The 25824-nt window shown below is 37.0% G+C and overlaps 1 protein-coding gene across 1 annotated transcript in view; it reads right to left on the bottom strand.

Moving 5' to 3' along the window:
• The window catches only part of LOC134803927 (amyloid beta A4 precursor protein-binding family B member 1-interacting protein), a 102004-nt gene that overhangs the window by 66895 nt on the left and 9285 nt on the right, over positions 1 to 25824 (bottom strand). Inside the window, exon 2 of the mRNA XM_063776745.1 lies at positions 3644 to 3687. The gene's annotated coding sequence lies outside the window, so the exon portion shown is untranslated. The remainder of the gene's footprint in view (positions 1 to 3643; positions 3688 to 25824) is intronic.

Genomic DNA, 25824 nt, shown 5'->3' with positions numbered 1-25824 from the left:
TACACAGGGTCTGATGATGGAGCTGGAAGGTGGCCACGGGTACCAGTCTATCGTGTAACTAAACAACTTCGTGTTTGGGCTCGTTTGATTCGTCTCAACAAGATCTTTGACACTAGGTGATACTCAGAGTCTGATGATGGAGCTGGAAGGTGGTCACCGGTACCAATCAACCATGCAACTAAACCACTTCGTGTTTAGGCTCGTTTTATTCGTTTCAACAAGATCTTTGACACAAGATAGTACTCAGGGTCTGATGTTGGAGCCGGAAGGTGGTCACCGGTACCAATCAACCATGCAACTAAACCACTTCGTGTTTAGGCACGTTTTATTCATCTCAACAAGATCTTTGACACAAGGTAGTACTCATCAGGGTCTGATGATGGAGCGCGAAGGTGGCGACGGGTACCTGTCTATCATCATCAGCTCCATCATCAGACCCTGAGTAGTATCTTGTGTCAAACATCTTATTGCGACGAATCAAACGAGCCCAAACACGAAGTAGTTCAGTTACATGGTAGACTGGTACCCGTGGCCACAGTCCAGCTCCATCATCAGACCCTGAGTACTAACTTGTGTCAAAGATCTTGTTGCGACGAATCGAACGAAGCCAAACACGAAGTGGTTTAGTTGCATGGTTGATTGGTACCGGTCACCACCTTCCGGATCCATCATCAGACCCTCAGTACTACCTTGTGTCAAAGATCTTGTTGCGACAAATCAAACGAGCCCAAACACGAAGTGGTTCAGTTACATGGTAGACTGGTACCCGTGGCCACCTTCCAGCTCCATCATCAGATCCTGAGTACTATCTTGTGTCCAAGGTCTTGTTGAGACGAATCAAACGAGCCTAAAGACGAAGTGGTTTAGTTGCATGGTTGATTGGTACCGGTGACCACCTTCCGGCTCCATCATCAGACCCTGAGTATTATCTTGTGCCAAAGATCTTGTTGAGACGAATCAAACGAGCCCAAACACGAAGTGGTTTAGTTGCATGGTTGATTGGTACCGGTGACCACCTTCCGGCTCCATCATCAGACCCTGAGTACTATCTTAAGTCAAAGATCTTGTTGAGACGAATAAAACGAGCCTAAACACGAAGTGGTTTAGTTGCATTGTTGATTGGTACTGGTGACCACCTTCCGGCTCCATCATCAGACCCTGAGTACTATCTTAAGTCAAAGATCTTGTTGAGCCGAATCAAACGAGCCCAAACACGAAGTGGTTTAGTTGCATGGTTGATTGGTACCGGTGACCACCTTCCGGCTCCATCATCAGACCCTGATTAGGGTGAGTACTATCTTGAGTCAAATAAATACATATAGAATGTCAGGTCGTTTCAAATATTTTTAATCCTGTCCGGTAGTTTATTAAACTGTACCATTATAAATTATAATACTATAAAAACAGTGCTAGGATCAAAGTCTCTCGTTGCGGTTTACACGCACACAGTATAGCGTTTTACACGGCGCCCGCCGCACACAATGATAAAAAACCTCGTCGTCGCCGTTGAAAATGTGCGGAGCCGACCGACACACGTCCTGCCTCTACAAGCTCTGCCGCGGCACTGAGCTGGCGCAGCGCGCGTCATCGGTAATATAGAGTAGTTTTCAAAAAATTGCCAAAAAATTATAGTAGAATTTCATAAACACTAATGTATACCAACAGTATAAGCAAACGTTGCAGATTGCTTGAGTATGAAAATGACTTCGATATTAAGTAGATTTTCGTAGGAATTGACACTTGTTTCGGAGAGAAAATCGAGTTCGTTTTACTTTGATTTTCTCTTTCTCAAAGGTATGTAGGAAAAATATAGTTTGATATGCCTAAAGTACAGGGTATTAGTAATACAAAATAGCCAGGTTTAGCAGAGTAAAATTCTCAACATTTCCAAATAAGAGCTCGCCATTCAGTGCTTCACGGGGTTTTTCGGAAACGACCATCAGAAAAAAAATCATTACTAATTTAATAAGTCCTTTTTCTAATATTTACAACGATATTTATAAAGATAAGAAGACGCTTTTACTGGAACAAGTACTCATTGTTTCTAATAATGAGCGCAAAGTCCTGAATTTCGTCGACTAGTATCATCAATTTTGCATTATTTCGACTTTTCTTGTAAGAGCGCTCTTAAGCGGTTTTTATCCAGACGTGGTCCTGTAAAATATATGTACAGCGATAACGGAACCAACTTCCAGGGAGCCAATACTTACATATTTGCAAGAACTTCATAATTTCCTTGCGAATGAGTATCGAGACGCTTGGGAAAATGAACTATCAGCCAATAAAATAATTTGGCAATTTATTCCCCCTAGTGCTCCACATTTTGGAGGATGTTGGGAAAGTAACGTCAAATGCGTCAAATCACATTTGTATCGTACTATAGGTAAACAAATCTTGTCATTTCAGGAATTAATGACAGTTCTATGTGAAATTGAGGCTTTATTAAATTCTAGGCCGCTATCCTTGTTAAGCTCTGATCCAGCTGAACCTTCCGCATTGACACCAGCTCATTTTCTTAACGTTACTCCTTTGAAATATCTTCCAGCTGCGTCTATTGCGGAGGTAACATCTGATCATCTTTTGCAAAGATATCAACTATTAGATCGTTTAACTCAATCCTTTTGGAAGAGGTGGCGCGATGAGTATTTGCACACGTTGCAAGCCAGACAAAAATGGAATAATCCTTCTCAGTCTGTTAAGGAAGGGACAGTTGTAGTCATCCTTCAAGATAATGTTATGCCTCTACATTGGCCGTTAGGTCTTATAACTCAACTCTTTCCAGGCAAGGACGGTATTGCCAGAGTTGCTTTAGTTAAAACAAAATCAGGCACACTTAAAAGACCTTTGGTCAAATTATGTCCTTTGCCTTCTCAATAATATAATTTCATATTTCTATTAGTAATTAGTTATCTCTTTCAAGTTAAGGAGGCTTCATATGTCTATGTTAATTTAGTTTTCTCTGAGCAATAAGGATGCTATTAAGTAGTAAATTATTTATTTTAAATAACTTTTTGAAAGCTATTCCTTTCAAGGCCGGGGGAATGTTTGCGCCACATATAAATACTTAAACTTCTTCTATGTATTCTGACCTCCTTGTCGGGATTTCAAAATTAAACGGCAAGGCGATGAAAAGAAAATGTGACATATCATGTCAATGCATGTAAAAATAAAATACGCAACGAATTTGTGTGTTGAAGAAAATTAAACCAAAGGGATCCCTATTACTCATACCACAATAATAAAGTGCCGCCGAATCAGTGGAGACTCGAATAAGGAGGAAAACGCAGAACCAGTGCATGTAAGTTTTTCCGCATCCCCAGGTAGCATATTACTTATTGCGCGAAAGAGTGAGAGCTTCGTATTGAATATGTTCGGGATGGATGCGAGCCTTCGGTCGGTGAGATCGGAGCCAGAGTAAAATTTCGCTCATATTGCGGTATAAATACTACGGTCGAGATATCCGGCGACTTGGGAATAACAAAAGTTAATGATTTGGATTAAGACTTTATCATACAACTTTTAAGAACTAGGGTACATGCCTTAGACTAGTAGGTAAGTAATTTATGAGCAAATGTAATGAAAAATAATTAACAATTATTACAAGTGCTATTCAATAACCTAATATCACTCTTATTTTACTCACCCGCTACTTCAAGAAGGTAATTGGAACTGCATTCCCTCCAATATCTGAAATAAAAGATAGAAGGTATACATAATAGTTATACTTAGTTAAACTTGATTTTTAATTATTTGGATCTGAATTCATTTTTGCCTTTTTTGTACAAGTTTCTTGATTATTTGTTAGCTTTCCATGACATGTGCTTATGTATAGTATGTGGATATTTAAGTAGGTAGGTAAAGTAAAATTATTGTTTTGTAATGCAGCTCGCAAAGCACTTAAAGGAATGGTGCTGGCTTAGAGACGTACGAGCTATTTCCATTCATGGCAGCTAAATGTTGCAAGCAGGAAACCGCAGGCCATGTAAGGCCGTATGGCGCACTAACAATTTACAACAGACATATTTTTCTATAAACATGTTGGCATGATTGTACGTAACTCCTTATGTATGCGATGTGGTAAGTTTTATACACGTTTGCCATTTTTGTAAAATCTGTAGGTACATACCTAGGTAGGTACCTACCTTACCTACGTATTGCTTTTTATGTTTGAACTCAGGTATAGAAATGCACGCGCGTAGACAATCGAATCGAAATTCTCAAATCAATAAGATCTTTGTTTTAAAATTATCTATTTAACCTGGAAATTAAATACCCACCAGGGTCCTACCTATTCATATAAATACATTAACTTTATGTCGACATTACATAAAGTTGCATTAGGTACTTACTGGTATCTACCAACAGCCCGCGTGACACTGACGGAAGGTTAATATTTATTATTCAACTAATCGTGGACAGCAGCATCCAGCGTGATAGCCGATACCGACATCCCGGATGTACTTATACATCAAAATAAAATGTAATTCAATACCTACTGAACTACACAAGAAGAACTAAAAGATTTCTTAAAATATGAGCTATTTCCATATCCAATATTATTGTTTCATCAAACTGGGATGCGAAAATCTAAAAAATCTATGTTGTACGAAATGTTCACGCTAAGCAAAATGTAGGTGATGGTAAAGCGCATGATTTAGATGGCGGTTATCTGCTTCACAAAGTTGTTTGGCAAAAAGGAATGAATGGATGGAATGGAAATATTTGTCAACGATATGTTGGGTACTTATATAAAAAAAATATTACAACAATTCGACCGTTGTTTTTGACGGTTACGACAGTGAATTTAACGTAAAACACCAAGAACGAAAACGCAGAGCAGCCAAAGGGAAGTTAGGGCCTGATATTTGTGATGTTGAATGGTCAAATTGAAGCAACCATTTCACAAGAAGCATTTTTGAGTAATGAGAAAAATAAAAGTCATTTTATTTCATTATTAAAACGATACCTGGAAATAGAATGCATTCCCGTTATCCAAAGCCGTAATGATGCAGACACTCTGATAGTCACAACTGCAGCAGAAATTGCAAACACGAAACAATTTGATCATGTCGTTATTGTTGGCGAAGACGTCGATGTATTGTAGATATGAGGATATCATGCACGTATCATTTGTGGTATATATTGTACATAAGAAAATCGGCCATATCGTATCTGGAGGAGCCCAAACAAGGTATGTTTTAAAAATTATTTTTTTGTTAATTAAAAAAAAATGGCTGAAATGTGGTATATTTTGAGAATCGCCTCAAAAAGCCCTTTCATATAAGACCACACACGATAGGTTTCTAAAAAATTTTTTTTTCCCAAAAAAAAAAAAGTCGGTAGAGTCTGGCTAGCCAAAAATTGTTGACAGATATTTCGTTGTTGTATCACCAATTGTCTATGATTTAAAAAAAAGCTAAAAGTCAGTTGTCAATTTATGTCATTCATTCAAATTGTTTGCGGTTTACAAGGTGTTTATTTTAAATATTATTAATAATCTCTATACTGCGTGAGGTCAGCAAACTATTATTTAAGCTCGTAAATAATTACGACAATGTGCGAAGTCGACGTGTAGCGTTGTATAACGAAAAACTGCAATGTTTACAACTCCTAAACAAATGTAAACAAATTAGGAGGTCTCTATAAATATTATGATACTTAGCATTTAGCATATTTGGCATATTACTTACCTATGTAATCTTTTTGGTGATGGATTAATATTACGGTATTGTCGAGCTAGGTCTTATTTACACTATATACAGTTAATTTTTCGCCTTGTTACAATAGTATATGGGGAGAAAGCGTTAACATATGTGTTTATCGTTGACTTTCAGATTTCAGATAATTTATTCATAAATGTACATTTATTCACAAATTTACATGTCAAACAAAAAATACAAACAATACAAAATAAAAAATTAAATTATTAAGTTATTAACATACTGTACAGACTGTACTTTACCTAGTGGTAGAAATTATGTGAGCTGACTTTGAGTGCACGTCAACTTATCCTTAGGTACCTTACGTGTGCACAGAAAATCAAAAATATTTTCTAGTATCAAAGCTATAATTCCTACTAAACAAAGTGTGACCAGCCCAAGATTTTTTAAATTTCCCGCCAAACATTTGTGTAATATTTCAGTAGCCAGACTCTACAAGGGATTTTTTTTTAGGAACTGCGGGTCAAAATTTTGTTTTGTCCTCTAGTATACGTGTGCCAAATGGCTAATCGATTTGCGGTTTTTCTATGAAATTGGGGTCGCTGCCGCTGCCGCTAAAACTTTGTATACTTATAAATCGATTGAGGCCCACAGACGCATCATCATTCCACGCAGAAGAAGTCGCGGGCAGAAGCTAGTTCATTATAAAACTTACACGTCATGCAAAACAATGCACTTATTTAATGAATAGAACAATTATAAAAGCTATTTTCATTAACGACGTCGAGAACCCCATACGTGAGTAAATGTGGGCCCATTATTACCAAAAGCAAACAAGAAGTTATTCTTGTGCGTGGGTTGAGAGAGACAATGTCCTCAGACAGTCACGGACTCGAGGTGTTTCAGACAGATCGTTTAGTTGATGGGTCGACAATCAGAACGGCAAACAAGTCATTAGGCATCGGAACTTTAAGCTGATAGCAAAATACTTTTTGTGGAATCCCAAAGAGGATTCTTTAAAAAAGTTAAATTGTATAGTTTACGCTGATTAACTTTTTTACCTATTTTTAAAGGTAAGTATTAGACTTTAGACTGGTTCATGCAGCTCATTAAGTATGTGTTTGAGGTACCTTTGTCGGCGAACTCGCGGGAATATGCAACCAAGTCACGAGCGACATCTGCACGATTTGCAGCGAGTGTGGATGACATGAATTTGAAACATCCTTATTTTACACTATAGATTCTGTTCTGCAGATACTGTCCCAGGAGAAATAAAGATACATATACTTAGTTTTTTAGCATTAAAAAGAACTTCGGAGAAGTAAGCTTGTGGGTCCAAATCGGGCACTGTTTGCGGTACTTAAAATTTTGAAGTAAACTATAAGGGGCTATTCATAAATTACGTCATTTCAAATTAGGGGGGGGGGGGTCTGGACATCGGATGACGGTAGCATGACGTAGGAGGAAACGGGGTCACTCGAAGCATGATTTTTGGATGATTTTAGGGGGGGGGGGGGGGTCCAAAATCGTCAAAAATCGATGACGTAATTTATGGACAGCCCCTAAGTAATAAGTATTGACCATGCTACGTAAGATAAATAATTCCATTATTATTAACAACATTGGCTTAAATCGTTGTTCGAGTCCTGCCCACATGAACTAGGCAACAATAATCTGATGACATATTATATGCATTATAGGTAGGTAAGTAATGTAACTAATCGATGTCTTATCCCTGTTTAATGAAGTCTGTATTGTTTGCATAACAATACACATCGTAGGTACTTAGTCATTCTTGTATATGCAATGCCTGTTTCCGCTTAGGCATTAATATGCCAATAGTGATTTTCTCAAACAACTTAAACGAGAGTCATAAAAATGTATACATATATGAGTACCTACTATTCAAGTAATTTTGATATTTTTAGGTACCTGTCTGTGTCTGTACCTACCAACAGTAACCGTGATTGTGCCTAGCAACTTCTGGCAGGCTCAATAATGCATTTTATCACTACCCACTAACTATACTACGTTTCTAAAAGAAATAGCGAATAAAATTTAAACATTGAATACTTATATTTTAGGGAAGCGAGACAAAACAAAATTTGGGAGAAGAGCATTTGGTTAGCGTTAGAGATACCATAAACGTATATTTAGTATTATAGAATAAATACGAATATTTTTATTTTTTAGAGTAACCGTAACTCAAAAGGAAAAAAACGGAACCCTTATAGGATCACTATGTTATCCGCCCGTCCGTCTATCTGTCAAGACCCTTTATCTCGGGATGCTGAAAAAAAAACATTTTTCGACACTCATGGGAATTAATATTTATAGGAACCCGTTAACCTAGAACTATGAAATTTGGTAAGTAATATCTTCTTACACTACAAGTACAAGTAAAAATCTCACAACTATAAATTTGTCAAAATGGAAAAAACAAGATACAAAAAAATTAGTAAGGAACCCTCGGTGGGCGAATCCGACTCGCTCTTGTCCGGTTTTTCTAGTGATTCGAATGTTCAATAATTCAACATTTGTATGGAGAACCAACAGAACTAAATTGGGAACGAGCGCGCAATATTTTAACAGTTGACAATTGGCATTATAATAGGTAGGTACGTCAGGACAAGACGCGGAGGTGACGTGCCGCATATCTGTCCATCACTTAATTAAAGTAGGTACCCGCAGCTAAACATGTATGCTGTTGAGCACGTCCTTGTAACAGATACGGGCTCAGTTTCAATTGAGAGCTGCTCGCGTTTAACATAAAATACATGCGTTAAACCAGACTCTACTCAAACTGTAAATTATCAAATATGAACGAACACAAAATAACAGAGTCGATTTTATTGCACGACGACTTTGTGAATTGAATATAGTGCTCTCAAACATATTGTCGACGTTTAACGTCGGTGTCGTCGCTAGAGTTATTTTAAAGTCACGGCACGTGTTGCGCGGTTGTTGGGGTCCAAAACCGCCGGAAGGATGTCCCGTCCCTGTACCGAGCGCGAGCGTGCGTTAGCATAACTTGTAACGCTTGCCATGCAGTCGGCGCTAGCGCTACTATCATGTTTTGTTCTATAATATTTTATTTATATTTCAGAATTGGAACAAACGTCTAATAAGCTTGTAAACTTGTAAACCCGAAGGCTGACAAATCTAACTTTATTTATAGACTTGCGATGTCGGTCGATCTGTATCTCATGTGCGAGCCAAAAGAAACATTATTACGGCGATAAAACAGCATATATGAACATTTTAGGTACGGAGCAAGTATGAAGAGAACAAACCACGATAAAGCTAATACATCGTAAGTCCCAAACATGAACGATGTGGAAGCGCGTTTGACGTCGACAATCTCCTATGGGAATGTAAACATATGGCGCATAATGGAGACAATCCGAGTGCACGCACGCCGACGACCGCGGTGACGCCGGCATTTCGGTCGCAGTGTTAAAAGATGCAGTAAGTTCATATCTAATATGCCATGATTCGTGTCATATTGAAAATTTCAACACAACAATTCTCATTCTTCATACGGAAGAACCTTCTCATTAATAGACAAAACTATTCGCATCACGAATATATAGTATGTATTAGGTATTTATTTATGTAAGGGCATAATGTAACAACCGATATTTAAAAGAAATCAGTCGATAAAATCCCCAACCAACCAAAGACTATAAATAATATTAACCGAATGTGTTCTAAGGAGGGCGCTTTTTAGTATACTCTAGTACTTAACTAGTATTTTTATTTTCGTTTTTCAATATTTTCCAAAACTTTGCTTTGTGTTAATTTAAACTCAACCTTATTATTATTTTTTACGATTTAAACACCTCCATCATGGTAGTCGGCCACCTCATAACCCCATAAAGGATGACTCACGTTAGACCGGGCCGTGTCCGGGCCGGAGTTCCCGGCGCTTACTTTTCTATGACATGACAGGTGATCACGTGACGCTTTCCATAGAAAACAATGCGCCGGAAGCTCCGGCCCGGACACGGCCCGGTCTAGCGTGAGTCATCCTTAATTGTCATTTTGGTATTGTCTTATAGGGCTAGATTTGGCTACCCAAGTTATGTGTGAGAAGACTTACTGTACTCGTAAGTAGAACAAAAACACTATTTTAGATAGCTGTGAGTATAGCAAAGCACACCAGCGTTCCCAGTTCGCCGAACCCACACTATGCCCGCTATGACGCGAGTATAATGTTTATGACCGCATATTTCTATAACGTGGGCTAGAAATGGTTAGTTATGAATATTACGACGACCGACAGTGAAAAGCGAGTGTGTGTGGGAAGAAATTACCTATACCTAGGTAATATGGTGTTCTACGATCAGCTCAAACTGGTTATTTCTAATCGTCTAATGACGTATCGATGTAAACCACGGTTTCAGCGAAAGGCGGGGTCTGCAAAACTGTACGTAGGTACATCACTATAGTTCGTTTTTTTTTTTGCATAAGAAATAAGGTAAACAATCTTGATGTGTCTTTTAAATGAAAAACACATTTTAAAAATAAGTTACGGCAAATATGTAACAATTATGGATCTAATACGATCATTTATATTCTTCTGCTTTCATAAGTAATAGTTATTGATTTTTAAAAAGCGTTTTTCAATTAAAAGACATGTCAAGATCGCTTACCTTCTTTCAAGTTCTTTCTAATGCTAAAAAAACGAACTATAGTCGGTAGCGATATCTAGTGGTATCAGTAACAGCGTGAATTCTTTCTCGTAGCCATAATGCATTATCACTGCGCGTGTTATTGGTTATTGGTCCTACAGTATGAAGTAGGACATTGCATACTATTAGTTCTCGGTATTTGAGAACGGTTCTCGGCCCGTCATAATACTGGGCGTTGTAGGAGGTACCTAATTGTTCCGAATGTCTTGGAGGGCAAGGTTTAGTGTTTCCCTTTTTAGGTACTTAAGACTGTAAAATTACTCTCCATTCTAAATTTAAGCCCTTAAAACGTGATTTCTGTTTATAAACAACAGCAATCATAGGCATAGCTAAGCTTAGCTATATGTACGTACGTATTTAATCAGCATGTAATATGTAACTTAGAACGATATTAAATTCCTGCGCTTCCATATTACGCTAAAGTATACACGCCTGCGAGAAAACTAGCTGGGAACGGGTCCACCCACGAGGCGCTGCCCACCGACACAGAGCCTCCGTTCCTTTCACAACATTGCCACACCGAGCGCGGAGCACGCCCTGTGGACTCCAGCCTCCACGCAACAAACCCACTGACAGATCTCATATAAATGCCACCTGCGATTATTATTTCGTATATGTTATTTTCGTATATATTATTTCGTTTAGAACATTGTATTTTGGCTGACTTCAAATAGGTAATTAGATGTTGTCAATTAATGTTACTTGTAATCTCATCGATGCTCGGAACTAATCAGAGACGAGCTGAACTGTCCTGTCCTGTAGATAAATTTATTTACTCATCGATATCGATTACGCAATCACATATTAAGGTGCCGTGGGTTCAGCCAGCAGAGATTTTGAAAAATCGTAGCGCTTTTAAATCATAATATTCATAATACGCCAAAAAATAAGAATACCAATCTTAAGGCCTTTTTTACGTTGGTAACTCCGTCCATTAAAAAGCTATCGCTAGATAAAAAAGAATCACAAACGTAGCTGCATAGGTCTAAAACGAGCCACGATTTCTTTAACATTTTTTGTAAAAATGGTTTTTAAAAATGCATAGTTTTATTGATCGAATTCACTGATTATTTTTTGTTAAAAATTACTATAAAATAACATTGACATGACATCCGTGATCCCAGGCACGCTGGGCTGTATACGCTCAGTCAGTGCTTAGGGAGCTGCGATCTGAACTCAAGGCGCCATAATTCTGAATTCAATACATTCCAATGACTTTTGATATAATTCCGATTTTGGTCGCACTTTTGATTTTTGACAATGTTATACGCTCAGTCAGTGCTTAGCGAGCTGCCATCTGAACTCACGGCGCCATAATTCTGAATTCAATACATTCCAATGACTTTTGATATAATTCCGATTTTGGTCGCACTTTTCATTTTTGACAGACAATGTTATACGCTCAGTCAGTGCTTAGCGAGTTGCCATCTGAACTCACGGCGCCATAATTCGCCATAATAAAAAAAATCTGAATTCAATACATTCCAATGACATTTGAAATAATTTCGATTTTGGTCGCACTTTTGATTTTAGACAGACAATGTTATACGCTCAGTCAGTGCTTAGCGAGCTGCCATCTGAACTCACGGTGCCATAATTCTGAATTCAATACTTCATTTGACATCATGTTCCGATTTTGGTCGCATTTTTGTTTTTTTTTATATGCAAAATAGTTCGAAAACATTACGAAGTAGGGAAGCTGCTAATCCGTAGTCCATAGGAGATCATTGTAACAGTAGTGCAACTAATAATTATTATCACTGTTACTAGCGACAGTAGCGACCTATACTGAAGGTAAATCAGCAGTTATTTTATTAAACTCGTTACTTAAGAGTATTTAGCTGCAATGATGTAACCCGATATCGCGGTTAGCATTGTTTGCTGACAGATAGATACGTAGGTATTTACTTATCTGCAAGCAAAAAGCAAGCGGTCACACGGTCCGATTCGAACTTTAAGATACATCAAATATTACGTCTAGATACGATATGAATTAGATATGTTAGTGTCAAAAGTGACGTTTCTTCAAACACAAAACGTCACTTTTGACATTGACATATCTAATCCATATCGTATCTAGACTTAATATTATACGTATCTTAAAGTACGAATCAGGCAGTCAGTCAAGTTAGAGTCTGCGTTGCGTAAGGCAATCACGGGGAAACTGTTGGTTACTAATCAATGTAATAATACCAATTGGAGCACAGCGATAGATTTGAACTCAACATTGTTACCTATATTTTAAGTATAGGTACCTATAGCGTAATAATAGACAGACACGAGTAGATAAAGTACAATGCTTACGATTCGGTTTAACATTTTACCTATTTATCACAATACATTCTACATTGCACAATACAAGAAAGAATGGCGTACCTACATGGAAGCAATCTTTACCAGTCAGGCAGTCAACCATTAAGGTGCAGTAGGTTGAGCCAGCAGTTTTATCGTAGCGCTTTTTTAGATCACAATACAATTGTCAATAATTTAATTAGCAATATTGAGGCCTTTATAATCTAGTAACTTCATCGATTCGAAACCTGAAGCCTTGAAATGCGCTCGGTAGAAAAAATAGGTCTAAAACGCACGCTGCGACCTCTAAATGCTCTAAATCTATATTGGATAAAAAAGGACCTTGTGTAAAGGGAATATTCATAACTTAATTTTTTTTGAACGCCTTAAATATAATTGTATAAATTAGATTTAAATCAATAGGTCGTGTAGTGGGCGTATCCTGTAGAAACATTCCTATTTACTCATTATGAGGAGGCGCTAACGAACCCACTCCGTTAGACAACTATTAAATATTAAAATCAAAATTAAACTAAAACAATGCAAATATGAACTGTTTTACTATTAATGAATACAGACGTAATTAATTAAATTAACTATTACGCATGTTACTGCCCCGCATGCCTGCATCACTGCTCGGAGTGGACCTATAAAGGGTACGCGACAGCCAGGGCTATCAACACCGCACCTACTGCCCCTACTGGGCATCCATCGTATGAAAAAACCGGCCAAGTGCGAGTTGGAATCGCGCACGAAGGGTTCCATACCATTACGCATAAACCGGCAAAAAATTACTTTTGTTGTAGGTATGGGAGCCCCACTTAAATATTTATTATATTCTGTTTTTAGTATTTGTTGTTATAGCGGCATACATCATCTGTAAATTTCAACTCCCTAGCTATCACGGTTCATGAGATACAGCCTGGTGACAGACAAAATAGACGGACAGCGAAGTCTTAGCAGGTAATAGGGTCCCGTTTTTACCCTTTGGGTACGGAACCCTAAAAAGGAACCTCGACATGAAAAGAAGAATTAATACTACATAATTATTTGCTCATCTCATTATAGACTATAATGAGATGAGCAAAAACTATAATTTATAGTTGTGTATAACTGTACCTATATAGGACTCCTAAGTCTTATTAGCGTTCATTCTTTCTATTAGGTTGTTGCATAACTTTTTTCCCACTTCAAAATTTTCTTTATATTTTCTTATTAGACTGGACTGGGTATGAGAAAAATTAAATAATCACCCCCATTAAAATATAGCGAAATCGATTCTCCACAATCGATCAATCGATTTTGAACAGACTGTTTTTAGGTTTCAAGTGGGTCTACTCATACCCATCCCACACTATACTCGTACTCATACCTAAACAATACTGCCCATACCAAACTATACTTGTACTCATACCCGTGACACCCGCTACTAATATACCCGCACTTTCGCACCTATACCATATTCATATTCATACCATACTCGTAACCACACCATACTCATACTATACACATCTTCGTACTCACTTCGTACATCTTTGCGTATACCTTTACCTACTACATATTTGTCGGAACTGATAACGGAAAAAATAACTGTGTAATCTGCCGTGCTCCCAGATTTACCATATAGGTACCTAACTTAAATATTATATCGCGTTTATAATATTAGTAGGAAGTAGGATTGAATATTGCCCGTGTTACATACCTATAATGTTTCTCATCAAACTAGTGAGGATCTATGTGGTTTTTACTATTTGTGTACAGAACCCTAATAGGCTTTAAGATTGAGAAAACAATTACTATTATACTGATGTTATTCAAAACTTGTTGTTCTATAACCATTATTATCTAATATGTAGCTTAGTAACGCGAATAATGTGAATGCTTATTCAGAAATTTAGCACAAAATACCTGTGGCAGCAGCTTATATTCAGCACAGTCGGACGCCATTACGGTTGTTCATATTCTAACCTCTACAATTATATAGGAATTGAAAATGAACTGAAAATCCCATTTTTATTCATTTATAAAACTACTTTTATCGTAGCATAACTTGTTAAAGTACATTTTCTATCACATCTAAACACCGCAAAAAAAGTACAAATTTAAAAGTGGAGTAGTAAATTTTCTATATTTACTTTTTAAACAGTGCATTATTTACGCGGCGCTTTAAAATTTTCAATAAAATGTATATATATATATTAACAGTAAAGTCGCAATGAAATTGATGTTATGTAAACATCAAATCAATATATGGGTAATGTCCTCCTTATTTTGTATTTACTTCAGACACTACACTTTGACACGAGTTCACAAATTAAAATGGAAGACAAATCATACACAAATAGCTGAATATATTTTCTGTAACAATGCACTTTTGAACCAAAAGCTGCATAACGTGTGACTAACTGAGTCATTCTATACAAAGCTGGATAACTTTGGTTTAAAAGCGGTATAGAAGCTTTTGACAGCCTCTATACAAGTGTTATTCAGCGATTCAATGTGTGGGCACACACTTATACAGCTATTACATTACTGTTATTCAGTAATAAGCGGCGTGGGCTAGCCCACTTTGCGCCCAAACCTTCTGTATAACGTCTGTATAAGCGCTTATACAGACGTTATACAGCTACCTTATTCAGCATACAGTACGGAATGCTCTATTATTCAAACAATATTCAGCTACTTTTGTGTTACTTGGGCTTTCACGTAGGGTAAATAAGCGCGGGCTTGTTACAGGGATTTAGTTAAAATCGAAAAAATGGACCAACAACATCTTCGAGTGATTTACTTATACGAACACCAATTGGGAACCAGTTCGAGGGAAACAGCAAATAAGATTAACACTGCTTTTGGCCCAAACACTACTACCGATCGCACAGTACGATATTGGTTCCAGCGCTTTAATGAAGGAGACACAAGTCTAAAAGACATTCCTCATACTGGTCGCCCCGTCACGTCTGACGAAGAAGCATTGCGGCGCGAGCTTGTGTTGCATCCGGATTCCACCACCAGGGATTTAGAGAAAACTCTTAAATATCACTACAGTACCATAGATCGCCATCTGCAGTCGATGGGTTACCGTAAAGTTTTGTCAAGATGGACGCCTCATGCTTTGACCGATGCTCAACGTGCAGTCAACATTTGTGAAAGTCTGCTGTTGCGCCCCCAAAGAAAGAGCTTCCTGGAGCCGATCATCACTGGAGACGAGTCCTGGGTCTTGTACGAGAACGTTACACGAAAAGCCTTTTGGATGCCTTCCGATAAACGGCCACCAACACAGCCGAAAAGCTGTCCGCATGGCCAGAAACTTCTCCTGTCAGTTTTCTGGGATTCGCAAGGAATGTTGTTGTGGGAGTTTTACTGGACGACCATCAGACTATCAATACCGAAGCCTACGTGAATCAACTACAGAAGTTGGCGAACGCTGTTAAAGAAAAAAGGCCACAACGACTCGAATTATCATTACTTCATGATAATGCAAGACCACATACGGCGAAAACGACCTGTAAATTTCTAGAGGAGCTCGGTTGGACAACAATACCTCATCCACCTTATAGCCCTGATCTAGCACCTTCCGACTATCATCTTTTTCGGGCTTTGAAACAGCATCTTCGTAAAAAGAAATTAGAAAATTCCGGCGCCCTAAAAATGACCTTGCCAACTTCTTTGTCTCTCAGCCACTTTCATTCTGGGCTAAGGGTATTGAAACTTTGCCTAGAGGATGGTTACATGTTCTAGATAATGATGGTGATTATATTGTCGATTAATTGTTTCAATAAATAATTATTACAAGAAAAATAGTTTTAGTCCAAAGTGGGAAAATAATTATGCAACAACCTAATAAATAAAGCCTGACCAGGAATATATGATCATGCGCCATGTTGCGGAATTTGATTGGAACTAATTTCTTACATTGGCAATAATTTTAATGATAGGTTGTCATTGTTGTCAGTGTCATTGTGGCGGTTTACTTAAATACTAACTTAAGTTTTGAAAATTAAATAATTAATGGAATAAAATGCCCAAAACTATACACATGCAAGAGCGAAACATTGTATATAATGTATATAATAAGCTGCTAGAAATAAAACGCTTCGGACATGAAACCATTTCGCTAAAAAACATTTCTCAATTAACATCAGACAGGTAAACAAATCAAAATGTCATTATAAGGACTGCATCGTTTATCATAAATAAAGATAAAACCTGGTCTAACTGTTGACGTGTGTATTATTTTGTATTACTATGTTCTTAAGGTATAATCTGGGGGTATTTTGAAGCCATATCTGATAAAGAAGGCTTTACATTTATTTTATTTTAGGGACTTTATGATGATTTTAATACCGTCTAGCAAATGTAATTTGGTCAAGCCTATCGAGCTTAATTTAAGACTATTTCACCGATTCCTTGGTACGATTTAAAGAATCAAAAGGTTAATATGCTGCCAAAATATGCCATCTAAGTGTCCTTTTCATGATTGCTCAATTGAACATCCACAGAATAAATGTGGTGAATTTTTATCTTTACATGAAAACGACTTTTTATGCAACATTTTGGATTCCCGTCAATTTCTAACGCCAGCGAAATGAGGGAAACAGCTAAAAGAATCTGTCGAAATCCAAAGCCTAACGGACATTCATGGCGTTGAACCATGGCTAGAACAGGTCGATAGAAACGCTCCATGATGGTTATATTGTATACCAAAGTCGGGGTTGTCGTAAGTAACATGCCATATTCTCTAAAAGGCCACCAAGCACAGATCCAAAACTTTTTTTCCAGCTAAAAGAAATGATTAGACTATGCCCAGATGTTTCGCTTTACGAATCATATGTAATTGCTGTTTACATAGTACGATTTTTTGTGTAATATCCCATCTTGTTCGCAAACCGTATCTGTATCTACAGGAAAAATGTACATAATGGTACACGCAGGTGGAGCTACTGGATTTGTACCAAATGCTTTGCTTTTATACAACGACAAAGAAAAAAAAAGTGACTATCATGACTATGAATAAGGATAATTAAAAAAAATGGGTCACCGAATAGCTTGTTCCCAACCTGAATGAAAATTCCTGTGTAGTTATGGACAACGCAAGATACCATTCTTACCAAATCAACAAAGCACCAAATACTTCTTGAAATAAGGCTCGTATAGACTCCTGCGTAAATTGGAAGGCACACGTTGATAAAATCTCGATTAAATTATCTAAATTTACATATGCCCTCTCCATGTTGAAGAAATGTACAGACTTAAAAGCTGCAACTAATGCCTATTATGCCTATGCCCATTCTTGGTTATCATATGGTATTATTTTATGGGGGAATAGCACGAACGTAGAGTCGTTGTTCTTGCTACAAAAAAAGTGTATAAGAATACTAGCAAATATAAATGACATGGAGAGTTGCCTCCCTTATTTCAAAAAAATGAAAATATTAACGTTAACTTCACTGTACATTTTTGAATTGTGTAAATTAGTTAAAAAACAAAAACATTTATTTGAGCGAACAAGAGATAACTTTCCACGGAATCAAAATCTGCGGAAAAGAAATAAATTAGTATGCACTTTCACAAATCTAAAAATAGTCAACTCCGGTCCTTACCATATGGCAGTCACAGTATATAACAACATACCGTTAGAACTAAAACATATAGAGAAAGATTCAACATTCTTCAACAAGCTAAAAAAGTTTCTGGTTGAAAACTCATTTTACAATATAAAGGAGTATCTTAATTACAAGTCTTAATTATGTTAATTTAGCAATTAGCAATTAGTGTGTGCTAGTTTTTAAGTACTAGTTTTTAAGTATTAGTTTTTAAGTATTAGTTTTTAAGTCTTTATGTATATTGCTGTGCCCCAACGGGGTTTATGTTTGGAACATGTAAATATTTTAACTCCTTGTAAAACCCATAAAAGCAATGAATAAATAAAATAAAAAAAAAAATTAAAATAAATTAAAAATACAAAAATGGCATGATGACAACAATATTGTTTTTTCACGCCACTGTTCGGAAATGTGGCAATAGATGGTCTAAAACCAAGCTGGAAAGTAGGCAATAGCTGTAGCACCTGAACCACCACTACTATACAATGTTTCATTGTTATCATCATCTGTCATTGGTGACGGTTCGCTACAGCATTGAGTATCATTTAAAACATAAAAATCAATAAAAGGTCTTTTTTGGCGCAACTTTTTCCTTCAAAAATAAAATTAGGTTATTTATAGGACCATTTCTTGTTAAAAAATAAGAAATGTCAAAACCATTCGGTTCATTTTTTTTAACAATTATCCATTCAGGTTACGCTTAAGGCGTTTTTTACTTTTGTAGCTGTTTGTGGTTTTTTTTTAGCAAAAACGCTTCTAGTTTAGAGTCGGTTTGAAGCAAATAACAGAAAAACGCCTCTTAAAAGTGATGAAAAAAGTAAAAAAGGCGGGATCTGAAAATACTTACTGAATTGGATAGTGTAAATTGTGTTTGACTAAAAAATACAAGAAACACGCATGTACGCTCGCTATAAAAATGAGTTCTTCTAGTGAAGAAAATGATATTCTTACGCTGACGCCTACCGAAATTTAAGAGACAGCACAGGCAGTGGCTAGTAATTTGATACCAGAGAAATCGCGGGCTAGTACTTATAGTTAGTGATCATTATATTCATTATCAACGTGCAGTTTTCGTAGCAAATGGTATGGTTGGCATAAAAAACAAATACATTTGAATATTCACTTTTGTTCTTAACTATAAAATAAATACTTATCTTAGGATTACACCTCTAGATATAACTCTTTACGGTACAAAACCTTTTCCGCCCTAATATATTTTTAAAATAATGTACGACAAATGACATTAAATGTCATAAAAATACAACTATAGTTGCGTGCAATATTTTAGAGACTTAAATTAACCTTCCTGTGACTTCTGTTAACGTAGAAAGGTCATTTAGCTATTTAAAATGGATTTTTTCCAATCGACGTGAACGTGAACAACTGACAGCCAAATCTGTTGAGCAAATTTTTGTCGTTTATTCAGTATAATTTGGATAAGTGATTATAAATATGTATATAAATCTCATATTTGTGAAATATATAATGTTTAAAATACTTGCGTATTTGTTATTTTGTCAACCATACTTTGCTACCAATACAGCACGTTGATAACGATCACTACTTATAGTTATGCAAATGTTTTCTTATTTCCTCGCAGTAGTTGTGAAAAGCACTATGTAATGCCTCGGCCGGAAACGCTAAAGATGGACTCGTACTATCTCAAACGCACTCGTCCATCTTTTAGCGGTTTTCCGTCCTCTCCTACAATGTACTAATCCAGCCAAGGCAACCAATGCAACTTTAATGACTATTGCAAAAAAACATACACCAGAGCCAAAATATGAAATCGATGAAATGTTAAAAGATCATGGCCACACAGCAGTAGTCCGTCTACCGCCATATCATTGCAATTTTAACCCTATTGAAATGATATGGGGTATAGTTAAAGGCAAAGTGGCATCAAAAATTACATATGTTATAGAAGTAACGTTTTTATTTTCAGGAAGTAAAGCCTGACAACAGTTTATTTAACCCTGAGATAGTGTCGCTGCAAACAGCTTACGTATGGCAATAATGTGCGTACGTCATGTATAGTCGGGGTAGTGGGCATTGGCTTCATGTTGATACTCGTATAATGTCAGAAACATTGCTTACAGACAATTCGGTTCATTCAATTTACCTATTCGTCAAAATTTGATTCTAAATATTCAATATTATTATATTCTTCGTTTTCTGACTCTGACGAAGTCTGATTTTCATCAGATGTTGTGTCGCTTTCAACCACCAACCTCGATTATAAAACGTTCAGTTTACAATTCGATTATAGGATTTTTATCGTCGATCTACATAAACCTGAAATGAAATATTAAAGTTTAAACCAAACAACTAACCAGTTCAATAAAACCGCACTATAAAATGTCAATACCGGTCATGTCAACAACCAACTTCAAAACATTGTTTATTGGAATGCTATGTAATCCTTCGTCTTTTTTAAGCTGTAAGTATTTGATTGCATTCACTACAATTTTTTCGCATCTTTGGTATTTTTTTGGCATTTTTGTAATAAAACCGTTTATATTTGAATATATTCGTAGATATTTTCCGTTTGTTTACATCGGTGACATTCGATGACATCCAACGTTCGTTGTCAAAGAGTACTTGTTGCCAGTAAAAGAAATTAGTACCATTGAAAATCCGCAAAATGGCGAGGGTCAAATAAACTGTTCTCAGGCTTTAACTGCCGATACTTGGTGGAACTGTTGCGATCATGTGATCAAATAGAAAATTACTATAGGAAATCAGATCAGACAAATTGATATCCACGTGAAAAAAATCGTGATTGAAGTTGGGGCAAGTGACACCTCTGACTCTGAAAGTGATTCCAGTAAGTCACTTCCAGGGTCTGAATTTGAAGCCACTTGCCCTATGGAGACGGAATATTTGGATTCTGATTTCGATTATGGCGAATAAAAGTAGGTAAGTCATAATAACGAGTTGCCAAACCACATAGTTCAGACTGTACTCAATTGTTACCATATGGATGAGAATAATAGCGCCCTCATGACAATGATCATATATTTCTGGTCAGGCTTTACCTATGTACGGTGAGACAATTTTTCTCCGATTTATCCATTGCCCGATTGTATTTATGCTTAACGCTAAGAATGACTTTCATCCTGCTTTTCAGTAGGATGTGGTCGAATGGAGTTAAATATACTACCTACGTAATCATTAATTGGATGGAGGAATAATTGGTTCAGTCAGTTTGGACCGAGCTGCGAATGTTCGTTGGTTAACAACGCTGTTTTATAATTGTGGGTAGACATTTCAATTCAACCGTGCAATGAAACAATGCTCAACCTAGTATAGCATAATGATTTACACTCTGAATTACTGAATGATAATCATAACAAAAGGCTTTGCATGCTAATTGAGTGTTAGGTTAGCTCTTCCAAAAAATTTACATTGACATGTTACATACATAAGAACGAACAGGGGGCCGATTTTTGAATTTCGATCGCTCGATTTCGTCACTCGAAAATCGGTGGAAAACGATGAAATGCTAATTTTTGAAATACGAGCAATCGAAATTTGGAATCTAGTGGTATTGACCCAGTGGGTTTCAATTCTATTAGTAGAATTGAAATGCCTAGTAGTGGAGATATTATTGAACGAAATACACGAAATCGAGCGGTCGAAATTCAAAAATCGGGCCCCAGAACCTATCTTCTGAATTGTTAAAGTCGGTTTTTTAAGCAAATAAGGTACCTATTTTTTCTAGGTGTTTCTGTGTTGTATTGTATGTGATGTTAATACATTATAATATTCCTTTGGCTCGTAAGTAAGTGGTTCGTAACTATATACGCATAGTTTTGCTTCTTAACAACTTAACATTTCAAGCGCTTAAGAGCCAACGGGAGTGGTCATTTCTCCATACAAACGTACTCCTCGTTTTCCTCCGTGGTTTTTGAAGCTAGAGCAATGATTTTTTCAACACAGATTAATATTGTCAATAGGTATGTGTGTCGGACCGTTTTGCTTTTTTTGATATTTTTGTTTTTTAAGGCGCTAGAGCCCTTCAAAACTGGCCAAAATGGCCTAATTGACTATGCCGCAATGAGAGGCGTGGCATTCAAAACTGATATCAATTAGCCAAAAAAGCAAAACGGTCCGACACAGATAATTTCATAATCATTTAGATTTCCAAATTTGGTTACGATTGGTTAAGTTTTGGAGGAGGAAACAGAGGAGTACGAAACCTCGATTTTTGAGATTTTTACGCAGGATTTTTCGCATTGTCCTTATCGCACTACTTTTAGGTGCCGCTTCCGTTAGCGAGACGGGTATATTTACCTAAAATATTTAAAACTCAGCTCCTGTTTCGTCTTAACTTGAAAAGCACTGCGAGCGCGACGACTGGACTAATAGTTGTGGTGTGGTTAGTAGGTATATGTACCTAAGTCCAAAGTCAGTTGTTGTGCGAAGCTGTTTAGAATCCCTCCCTCGCTTCGTGACGCAAATGTGTCTAAAAATAGTCTTCCATAAAGACTCCATTCTCGCAATTCCGCTGAGTTTAAAAATCACCCGCATTTTTCTGGCTTTAAGTTGGGACTTTGTAGTGATTTCGTAACCATCATACTTGATATTTTTAGAAAATCAAATTGAAACCTTATTTATTTTAGGCACTTACTTTTTCTTAATGATATGAGTTAAGTTATAATATAAATAAAGGCCGTGGCAGGATAAGGTACCTACTATCTTGTGCCTTTCAGCCTGATTTTGTTTCTGATTATGTGCCACGTAAATTAGAAAGTACTATAAGTAAGTACTAAATTTCAGCATTCGACTCTTCTTATTTTTGCATATAAATAAAATAAATAAATAAAATGTTTTTCATGAATATAGCCGTTTCAAAGGGATGAATTCTTTCAATTAAAAAAAGAACCAGCAAAGTGCGAGTCGTCTCGCGTTCCTAGGGTTCCGTACATTAAGCCCGACTCACGCTTTACATTTCTAATAGGTTTTCCTCTCATCTATAGGTAACTTTTTTTTTGTAAGTTTTTTAAAATTTTAGACCCAGTAGTTTCGGAGATAAAGGAGGGAATGGTAATTTTCTGGCTATTTTCTTAAATAACTTCTAACTTATTAATTTTAAAATTATTAAAAACATATTTTGATATTCTCAAAATGAGCACTTTCGTTTGATATAGTATAACACGATATATATTAACTCACATTTATAGACGGGTCTAACGCGAATTTTATTCAATTACCTTGATTTACCGACGTTTCGACACAGGTTTCACTGGTCGTGGTCGCGGCTGACTGATGTGTCCCAGCAAAATGTCAAAACAGAGATACTTTTCCATACACTTTTCGTCGGGTAGTTGCACAAATCTCTGTTTTGACATTTTGCTCGTCTATAAATGTGAGTTAATATGTGTTCAAAACGCGAAAGTTTACAATATTATAACACGATATAGTTTGAAAATCTTTTCTCATTTACCCCCCAAGTGTTTAAAATTCATTTGTTTACGTTACATGTCCGTCTTTGGGTCACTAATTTACATAAGTGTACCAAATTTCAACTTGATTGGTCCAGTCGGACAGACGGACAGACAGACGCACGAGTGATCCTATAAGGGTTCCGTTTTTTCCTTTTGCGGTACGGAACACTAAAAACAAAATTCAAAAATGTATTCTGCAAGTAGGTCTCACTCAAGGGCTCTTTTACAAGTCAATACAACATTTACAGGAACATCATATGTGACGTCCGTCCCATTGGTAAAGTTGCAGGTGTAAGTTGGAATAGGCCCCAAACAGTCGCGGTGAGTCAGCGCCGCCGCCGCGCCGGCGCGACGGAAGCGTCTTCCGGTTGACAACGCGCACGTCCCAATATTTATTAAGAATTCACGACCCATCTTAACTTAACCCTATAGAACGGCTAGAACCCTACCCTACAGGCTTCACTATGGCACGACTCCACGCGCACTACAGTTGCCTACATTGCCTAAATATGTACAACTATTGGTAATTCATTTCCTTGCACAAATATTCAATGCAAATTTATAATAGTGTACTTAGTGCATTATTATTTTCCATCGTATTTTCACGGAAATATACGCACGCGTCTTGCTATTTCAGCCAGTCTCGGTACAAAAAGTACTGAAGTAGCATGACAAATACGAACGTTTCTACGATGGATAACAATTATGCAATACATCTGTACTAATATTTAACAGCACCTGAGATTAATTTAATAAATCCAAGCTGAATGAAGTTGACAATAACACCACAAAAAAGGAGTCAATATATCTCAGTACCGTCAGTACATATGTAGGTTTTTTTTGTAAGTACATACTAAAATATTAGTTATAATTATTTGGTATCTGCTATTTATTTAAGCAGGCCACTGACGAGCCTTCAAAACGGATGCCGTTACAATGGATTCAGCCAAATGGACGGCATCCTAATATTAAACATTGTACGTTTTTGACATTCACGGACCGATTTTAGATTGCAGCCACGCAAGGCTCGTCAGTGGCCACCTTTAGTTAGTTAGTTAATGACATTCATAAGTGCATTGTAAATAGGGCTAAACTAAAGAATAAAAATGTTCATTTTCATTCAATTTATATTTTTAAGCCAAATACCCATGTTGTAAAGCTCATCCCTACGTACTAGAAATTCAATGTTGGTATGGTACCTATGTATGAAGGTTTAGTACAGCGGTAGAAATATTCGTTATTAAATACCACTCATAAAAACAATAATACTGAAAAGTATTTCACTAAAGTTTGTGACGGTTAACAGCGGCCAGTCGGTGTCGAAAGCACTAGGGATCCTATTTAAAGCCCTCTAATAGACTAAATTTAACCGCGCCGATAGTGTCGGATGACTGACTTCCAATAGGGTGTCCGTCTACATCTACAATTACGAAAGCACCAAGTTCCTAAGTACAAGTAACTGATAAGCTGGCGCACACAATTATGTATTAAGTATGTAGATACTTTATTCAGAAGCAAAATACGTATGTGCGATACCGTTAGTCCGTTACATTTAGGTAAATTTGGGGCAGGCGTGGCTCACTCCGCGATTTCGTCGCTTTGCTACAGGTAGCTAAAAGTACATCCGTTCCACACCAATTTTGGGGAAAGCCATAAGCCGCGCGTGGCGCTGTCGCCACCTAGCGGCCATATCTGTGCTGATCGTAACAGACGCGTTTTGTTAGAGAGTGAGTCTTCTGTACCTAGTACTATTATTTATTGTGTTTGGGAATTAAAAAAAACATTAGAGAGCTTGGAACCAAGCTTAAGCAAAAATATCATGTGTTACAGGAATAGATAAACCTCGTACGTAAAACATTACCAACACCGTAACTTGTTTGTTATGTTATCTACGTACCTACCAACAATCGCTAACTTTACCTGTGATCCCAAGAACGACGTGAGTTTCGACATATCTGTGCCGTCATATTTACGTATTTATTCTTAGAGTTAGGCGGCTATTTATTTGCACGGGTAAAACGGAAATTAACCGTCGTTCGATATCGCGGCGTGATTCGTCCTGATGGACGGTCGTTTCCGGCGCAGTGCGCGGACGCCGGCCGGCCGGGTCAAGGGTTGACCTTTT

Source organism: Cydia splendana, chromosome Z (genome assembly GCF_910591565.1).
Source record: "Cydia splendana chromosome Z, ilCydSple1.2, whole genome shotgun sequence".
Lineage (NCBI taxonomy): Eukaryota > Metazoa > Arthropoda > Insecta > Lepidoptera > Tortricidae > Cydia > Cydia splendana.
Note: the sequence above shows the minus strand (reverse complement) of the source record. Positions and strands in the feature narration are given on the sequence as shown.